Source organism: Mus caroli, chromosome 1 (assembly GCF_900094665.2).
Source record: "Mus caroli chromosome 1, CAROLI_EIJ_v1.1, whole genome shotgun sequence".
Classification (NCBI taxonomy): domain Eukaryota; kingdom Metazoa; phylum Chordata; class Mammalia; order Rodentia; family Muridae; genus Mus; species Mus caroli.
This window is the reverse complement of record NC_034570.1, coordinates 127,334,515-127,342,781: the sequence shown is the minus strand read 5'-3', so window position 1 is coordinate 127,342,781 and position 8,267 is coordinate 127,334,515. Positions and strand designations below refer to the sequence as shown.

At 51.5% G+C, this 8,267-nt stretch overlaps 1 protein-coding gene across 2 annotated transcripts in view; it reads right to left on the bottom strand.

Annotated features, from left to right (window-relative positions):
* Csrp1 (cysteine and glycine rich protein 1) overlaps nt 1-8,267 on the bottom strand; it is a 33,140-nt gene that overhangs the window by 16,399 nt on the left and 8,474 nt on the right. Inside the window, exon 1 of one of the 2 annotated variants that reach the window (XM_021169373.2) lies at nt 7,344-7,449. The exons of the other annotated variant lie outside the window; for it this stretch is intronic. The gene's annotated coding sequence lies outside the window, so the exon portion shown is untranslated. Of the gene's footprint in view, nt 1-7,343; nt 7,450-8,267 lie in introns of those variants that run through there. 2 annotated transcript variants of the gene reach the window in all.

The following is an 8,267-nucleotide window of genomic DNA, read 5'->3' as shown; positions in this document are numbered from 1 at the left end:
GAGCTTCTCTCTCTGGGAGCACCCACAGGGAGCTTCTCTCTCTGGGAGCACCCACAGGGAGCTTCTCTCTCTGGGAGCACCCACAGGGAGCTTCCCTCTCTGGGAGCACCCACTGGTGCTCCATTTGCAGATGAGCCACCTGAGCTCACACCGATCCTTCCCGATTTCTCCATTTTGCTTGTGGTGACATCACCACCCTCTCTCCATGTTTGTAAAAAAAACAAAGATGGGGCTCTTCACTCTTCCTTAGATGTGTCCTGCTCTTCTTCCCTTTCCTTACCCACTCACCCCAAGGCTGTATACCATACCCTTTATGTTCTATGGCCCTATGGCACTGTACCTCATTCCTCTCCCCAGCCTCTCCACTTGCCTCGTCTTTACCCAGCAAGTGTGGCCACCCCTGGAGGAATATGTCTGCTACATACATTAGTCTCATTTTTAGCCTAACCTAGTTATGTGTGGTTGGTTATATGTGAGATCATAGGATAGGAATTCCTGGGAGCTCTGGAGGAGAAAAGTTATCCTGTCTTCTGAGAGACCTTCCTTGGAGCAAGTGCCCTCCACCCCTACCCTAATCAAGGAGACAGGAGCAAGGGGCAGTCAGCCCAAAATAGAACTGAAAGGGTTCTATTAAGTAAACCAAGGCTTAGTTGATGTCATTGAACAAGCTTAAGCCAAATCTATAGCTCAATGCGCTTCTGAATGCTAGTTACACAAACAACAACCTCTCTTTATTTACTGTTATGTCACTTACTTGACGGTCACATGAGTGGTGCACAGAGTGACCTGACACATCCTAATCCATCCCCATACAGCCACTTGCAGTTTTCTCACACAGCATTTTTCCCCGTAGCCCCCAGAAACCAAGGATGCCCTGCCACCATGTGTCAGAACTCTGCCCTGGGTCTTGCAAACCTCAGCTTGCTTGACCTCAGCTGGTTTGTCTGACCCCACAGACCCGAACCTGTCAATTCAGTCTTTGTTCAATCCTGAGTGCCCAGCTCAGTCCAACACGAAGAAAGCCTCAGACCAGGACTTCCTAAAGAGCTAGGAGGATGCAGATGAGGCTGGGTGCACCACCTCCTACAGAAGAACTGCAGAGACCATCACTGGCTGCTCACATCCACTTCTCTTCAGTCTAGAACTGACCTCAGCCCCATGGGCTCACGCACCCTGCAGGCAGCTTCCTCTACCTGATGGTGACCTCTCTGCCTCCTCAGATAACCTTGGGGCCAGTCCCCACTCCAGCCTCTCACGACCCCTTCAGCCTCTTTCTGTCCTGAGGACTCCAGGGCTTAACTATACTTGCTGAATAAAGACTCGGCTGCAAGCCCATGTCAGGGGAAGTGCAATTCAGCAAGAAAGGCACCATCTATTTGCCAGCCATCCCTGCTCCTTCCTTGTTCTGGGAACCCAGGTTCTGTAGCAGAGGATAGTTTAGGCAGCTGTCCTCTAAGGGTGGGGAATAGATGCCCAGTTTACAGATAAAGAAAACCAAGCCCAGAGAGGTTGGACAACCAGTTCATAGCACCACAGCTGCAGGAGGCAGAACTGGATTCTAAGAAAGGTCCAAACATTTCTGTCTTCTGTGACCCCAGTCATCAGGCTGTGGACAGAGCATGCTCAAGGGTTGCTGCGTGGGGTATGCAGTTCATCAAATGGGTTCTCCTCTTGGACTTTCTCCTTCCTGTGCAACCCCCTAAAGCAATAGGGGACATGCTCAAGTCCTTAGGGACACCCACTAAGGGAGGAACAGTCCCTTAGCCACGTGGTAGGAAGCTGGTCCAAGCAGTGTTTTGTTCAGACACAAAGCCCTTCTCCCTCTGGGGGAGACCCACAGCTCCATACAGGCTTCTCCTTGTTCTCCCTGGCCCTGTGTCAGGGGCTCATATCCAACAGGGCTCCAGGGAATCAGGAACATGGGCAGGGGGAGAGGGGGGGGAATGGGTGAAACCCAAGGACCCGCCAGTGCAGGGATCCGCTCAGGATGTCCCTTGGCTGGGCCATTCCTTGAGCTGGGAATCTGGTTGGAACTCCAGAGGCTCCAAGAGAGAAAGCATTAACAATGCCACAGTCAGGAAGCAGGCTCTGTCCTCTCTGCCCAGGTGATGACCCTTCAGGAGTCAGTGTGCAGACAATCCCAGCCGGAGGGGTCTGTGGCCACCTCCTTCCAGAGGGAGGTGATGTTTGTTCCTCACCCCACCTCCTCCTTTCTGCCTCTTCTTGCCAACAGCCAAACTCCGCCTGTGAGGAAGCTGGATTGCCTTAAAAGGAAGACTGTTCTTAGTCAGCCAAAAGCTTAGAGAGGTGGTGGTTCATCTCAATTGCCTCCCTAGTTCTGAGGGACAGAAGACCTCCTGGAGGCTGTGCCCAGCGCTTAGGAGATTGGAGCTGGGGTTAAATGGAGCAGTGCACCTCTTCCTAGACTGTGCACTTCTCAACTTCATCTGCTTATCCCTAAAACGGAGCACTCCCCTATTCTGATGCCTAAATGAGAATGGATAGTGGGACGGCACTGTGGAAGCCATGCCGCTGGTTGGCATCCACAGCCTAGCCCTGTCAGATGTGGGGACAGCTGCCTGACACTTTCCTTCCCTACTGATCTATGTTTGGAAGAAGCAAGACTTAAGATGCAACATGCCCAGAAGGGACAAGGATCCCCTGACCTGTCTGCCAACCAAGCTGGATGAGTCTATGACAAGCTATTTCCTTAGAGTCTAGTTCTCCAGTACCCTCTGGCCACCTGCAACTCCCAGCAAGGACCTAGATCTTTCTTCAGACTTTCTGGTATATGGTCCTAGGTGAACAAATCATTGCTGTTGGGCAAAGGAGCACATGTGTATAACCTCAGCACTTGGGGAAGAGAGGCAGGAGGATTACCATCGAGTCTAGGACATCTAAGGGCTTCACATAACTGAAAATAACAAGGACTCACTACTGTCTTCTGTGATTGCATTTTCCACAGAGGGTTCATTCAGAGAGTCCTGTTCCCTTTGGGACTCGATGACTTTGTTCTGTTCGTCCTAGTTAACTGTCTTGATAATCCCAAAAGAGAATAAAATCTGAATTTTCTATCGAATGGCTGGGTATGTCCCATCAGCTGTTTACTTGAAATGTCAAGCTCCTCAGGGCTAGGTAGAGGCTGGAAGGCAATGGCCGCCCTCCTTAGACAGACGAACTCAAGCCTGCTGTTCAGCCAATTGGCTCATGCCCAGCTATACAGAGGCTCAGTCTTAAAAGGATGTAAGATGGTGACCTTTATAGCAGTAGAGGATCGGGTGGGCCTGGTGTGGGTAAGAGGCATAGACTCTCACACACATTCTAAACCTGACAGAGGTGATGGATGGATTCAGTCGGTCAAAAGAACCTCCTGGGTTCTAAGCCTGCCAGCCGCCTATGCCCAAGAAGAGCCTGCCCCGTCAAACACTTGACAAGCCACCTCACATCTTTCTCCAGTGGAAAAACCCCATCTCTCACACTCCATAATCCCTGTTCCCTCCGGTGAAAGAGGGCTTGACAGGCTCAGGGCTCAAGTCCCCACCTTCTTGGTCTGGTAGAAACCTGTTAGGTATTTATCTGGGTAGAACTGAGCTGCTAGAAGTTCTCTGAGCTCTCTGGAACCTGCCAGGTAGACAAAAGTGTCGTCAACCTTTCCAGCCCTGTGGCTGTCTCTGCCTCCACGCCCCTATGCCCAGAGAGCAGCCAGGACAGAGTCAGAGGGAAGGTGGCGCAAGTTCAGAGCCCATGAAGCCTGAATCTTCGGTGTGACGCCTGAGTACCCAAGGAGCAGACCTACCCTGAAGATAAAGGTCCCTGGTAGAAGAGAGGCACCCCAAAAATGAGCTCAGTCTCAGCTTTACAGGACTCCCCCAAAGTGACTTCATTAGCCCTTTGCATGTGGTTCCCCTCTGAGAAGTCAGTCAGACCTCCCTGAGCTGTCACTACTCCAGGTCCCATGTCCCCCAGAACTTGACTTTAACTAAGATCTTGCTCTCCCACCCCCATCTCCCATACCCCACCCCCAGAAACCCCCACTCCCCATCCCCAGCTCTCTACCTTTGGAGTTCAGAAATCTGATTACCATGTGTGCAGATGGAAACAGGGACCCATGACTAGATGCAGACTCTACAGCTGGGCCACATTCAGCCCTAGACTTCCTTAAGTATTTCTAAATGAGTACAAGAAACCTTATAATTAAGTTATGATCAAATTGAATCCGCTCTTTGTCTGGAATGACGTTGAGAGCAGAGCCAGCTGTTTGTGGCCTGTGTTGAACAGAAAGGTCTGAATGATTCTGATTAATTTTTAAAAGAGAGAAAACAACAGAGAGCCTTCGCCTTGTAAATGCATTGCTCGCAGCTGATATCTCAAAGAGACCCAGCTCATGTACGTGTGTCCCCCCCCACCCCCCCACCCCCATCCCCCACCCCCGTCACATGAAGAAGACCCAGACCCCCTGGGGTGGGGACCAGCTTGCCGGCTAGGCTGCACTGCAGCTGTGAGCCTTTCTATTTCTTCCTCAGGCACAGCTTTGGACAGCTCTGGAAATACCAGAGTCTGGAAACACTAGCTGCCTCGTATTTACACACTTTACCATACATGGGAATTACTCCACACTGACGTCAGACAAATTCCTGGGGAGCGACGTAGTTCAAGCCATGTCATTACCATATACAAATCCTAACAACTGGAAACAGTAGGTGAGCTCCTGGCAGGACTCAGGCTACCTCTGGTTCCTCAAGCAACAGCTCTTACAGAGGGCCCCCACGCTGGCTGCCTCTTTTCCAGGATTCTTTTTTTCTTTCCTGAAAACATGACTCCAAAACACAGACACATATCAGGGGGCACGAAAGTAAGCCTGGGAAGTGACTCGTGGGACTCCCTGGACCCTCAGCCACCTAGGAGATTGGAAACCTGGAAGTCAGGCAATCTAAAGATGACCCCTTCCACGTTAAACCCACTGAAGCCCTATCTGCTTTTACATATCAGTCACCACGGAGTGGTCTTCAGTAATGACTCCATTTCCTTAGGTGACCTGGAATGCGGAAGTGTGAAGGAGCAAAGAAAAACCCACAGGCGGGTTGTGGGAGCAGAAGGCTTGTGTTGGAACAGCTCCTTGGGACCAGTTGCAGTCTTATTCCTTATCCCTGCTGAGTGGCTTCATCTATACCAACAGCCCCTTCCTCAGAATAGACAACACAGGTGGAGGATTGAGCCCCAGCTGGCGCGCAGCAAGCACGGACACTTGCTTCCTATATATAATCGTTTGGAAAGGCCATCGAAATCAGTCTGGTGCCTCTAAGTATTTGCCAATGTGCCTGCTTAATGCCAAACAACTGAATGGGTCTCTTTGGACTTAATCCACGCCTCCTTCAGGCTTCTAGCAAGTCAACCTTGCCCAGTGAGCCCTGCTTGCATAAATGAACCTTAGGGGCTCACCAGAAGGCTTCTTCCCCAACTTGCTTTCTCCACCAGGAGACCCACAGTGAATAAAAACTTGTAAACACTGAAGTCATGGAAAAACAGGTTGGTGATTATTTACGACTCCACTCATCCACTCAGTGTTTGATTCTTGACTGGTTGTCTTTTTTTTTTTTTTTTTTTTTTTTAAAATATTAGGTCAGGCTAGCCTCCAACTTGTGATCCTCCCACCACCATCTCCCAAGTGCCAGGATTACGGTCACGTGCCACCATAGCCAACTTCAATCACCCAGTGTTGATTTACCATGGATCGAGCACAAACATTACCCTCTCAGCCTGCAACTCTGACCCAGGAAGGACTAGACTGGTTCTGGAGTCTGTGAATTACAAAAGAAAACACCTGGACCGGTGCTAGGGCAGGCCAGAGGCAGCTTTTTCACATTTTCTCAGCAGGTAATCACAGAGCAGGAGACCTGCCCTTCAGATTCTCTCCCACAATCACACAAATCCCTCAGCAGGCATTTGAGCCTTGGGCATGGCTCTCCTCTCTACCTCCTCAGGCCAACACCACACCCTCTGCAGGATAAACTTCCTTCCCTGATAGACGGTCCCGCCCCGGATATCCTTGCCAAGGCAAAGGGTCTCTCTGTGCAGTGCCAAGCTGGATTCTCCAATGAGGCTTACGCAGTGCCCAGATCAGCCTCTCTCCAACACAGAGGCCTGGCTTCCTAAGCAGAGGCCTGGGGAGAGGATCAGAAGGCAGGGAGGAAGCCCTACGGTCCAGTCCTGAAGGAAACCCCCCACCTAGCTCAGAGATAACTATGCTAACAGCTCCAGTCCTCTGAGCTCCTACAGGATGCCAGGGTGTGTGTGTGTGTGTGTGTGTGTGTGTGTGTGTGTGTGTGTGTAATACGTGCTCCAAAAAGTACTGGCCCAGAAGAAAACTGAGCTGTCACTTGTTCGAGGTCATCTGTGTATTGTCAAATCTAAGTCAAAACTCAGTCTGCTTGCCTTTCAGAAACCCTGTCACCAAGATTCCAGAGTCTCACGATAAATGTCCCACCAAAGGCAAGTGAACCGCTTGCATGCAGTGATGGTGTCCTATTACAGTGTCCTGTCAAGGTGGGGAGGCCTGTCCATTCATGCACCACAGGAGGCAAGAAGTGGGTGGGACGGTCCTGACATCAAGCACTTGCTCCCAGTCTAGACCCTTGCTCTGACGGATCACAACAGCACAGGAGCAGAAACATGCAGAATAGACCCAGACCTGTGCCACTTGGATGAAACACCTGTCAGATAGATAGATAACAGCTTGTTGGCTGACACTGCGACTTGCTTTAATGTGCTCGCTCTCAGGCCCTTTCTACTCCCCTGCTGACTCTTTGAGATCTCAGTAGTCCTCACCTGCCACCAAGACTTTCTTTTCCATCTGGTTCTTTCAGGAAAAAAGAAAACTCATACCTGCGCTCTGGGGCTACCAAGCCAGATGCACACACACACACACACACACACACACTCGAGGGCACTTTCTCTCAGGAAAAGAGAGAGGGGGAAGGGGTGGCACGGATGTCCTCATCCCTCAGCCTTACAATGAGTGTCAGTGGCCCACAGAATCGCTGATTGTTCTGTAGGACCTGCAGGCGGTGGGGGGCAGGGTCACCCTGGGTCTAGAGCACGCGAAAGTCAGCTGCCCTGGAAGCTCCGGGATGGGGAGGGACCCAGAGTTTTCAGGAAAGGGAAACACTGCCGAGCTAACTCTAGCCACTTCCCACCACCTCCCTCCTGGGATCATTCTTCCTACAAACTTTTCTTGCAAGCGACAGGGCTGCGACAGAACCGGAAAAACCAATAGGCGCAGGATGCGTCCCAGGCGCTCCGGCAGTTGCGGGGACCCGAGGCGGATGACCCGGGGTAACACTCACCTGGCAGCTGCTGGGAGGTGCACAGGCGACAGCTCTCAGGGAAGCGGTGACTGGCTGCGCCGGAGTGCGCGCCGTTTTGTTTCCCCCTCCGGAAGGCGTTTCCCGCGCCACGCCAACCAGTAGGCTTTGCACACTGCACCACAACAGGGCTGATGTCACGGAGAAGCTGTCCCCTCCCCCATCCAAAACCCAGGGTCGGGAGCCCGGGCGTGGCTGCCGCCCCAGCTGTGACTTCTCTTTGCACCCTATGGCGATCTCTGGGGGAAATCTTTACACAGAGGTGAGGGATGGGGTTAAGAGGTTCCTGGCTGCCATGTGGGAAAGCGGAGACCTAACTGTGAGATCAGACTAGAGATAAACTTGGGCCCCCTAGGGAAGAGAGCGAAGGTCCTTAAATTTTCGGGTTCCGATGGCACAATGTTAAGGGGACTAACTTGCACTCCAGAATAAGACAAGCAAGGCCCTACTTCCTGTGACTTCTGCCAGACAGCTGGCTTTAGGTTCATCAGTAAAAGGGCTATGTGCCACCGAGATGTGATGGAGGATGAGATCCTATAAGACCCGGGAGTACTTAGCCTAGCTGCCCTCCTCCAGAGGCTCTTGTCCCTCTGCTTTCCCCATCTCCCTGCCACCCACAAGAGATCATTCTACCGCTCCTGAGTGGATCTTCCTCTGGGCTAACCTACAGAATGACAAACACAGTCTCAGGCCACTGAAAACTGCCTCTGGGCTGATTACCAATATGTGTTACTGGGCCCACCTGCTCCCAGTCCACAGAGCTGCCTGTCCAGAAATCCAATCCTAGAGGTGAACTGACGCCCCTGGGACTTAAAAGGGAAGGCCCACTTTCTTTCTTTCCTTCCTTCTTTCTTTTTAATTTATTCCATGTATGTGGATACATTGTCGCTGTCTTTTTTTTTTTTT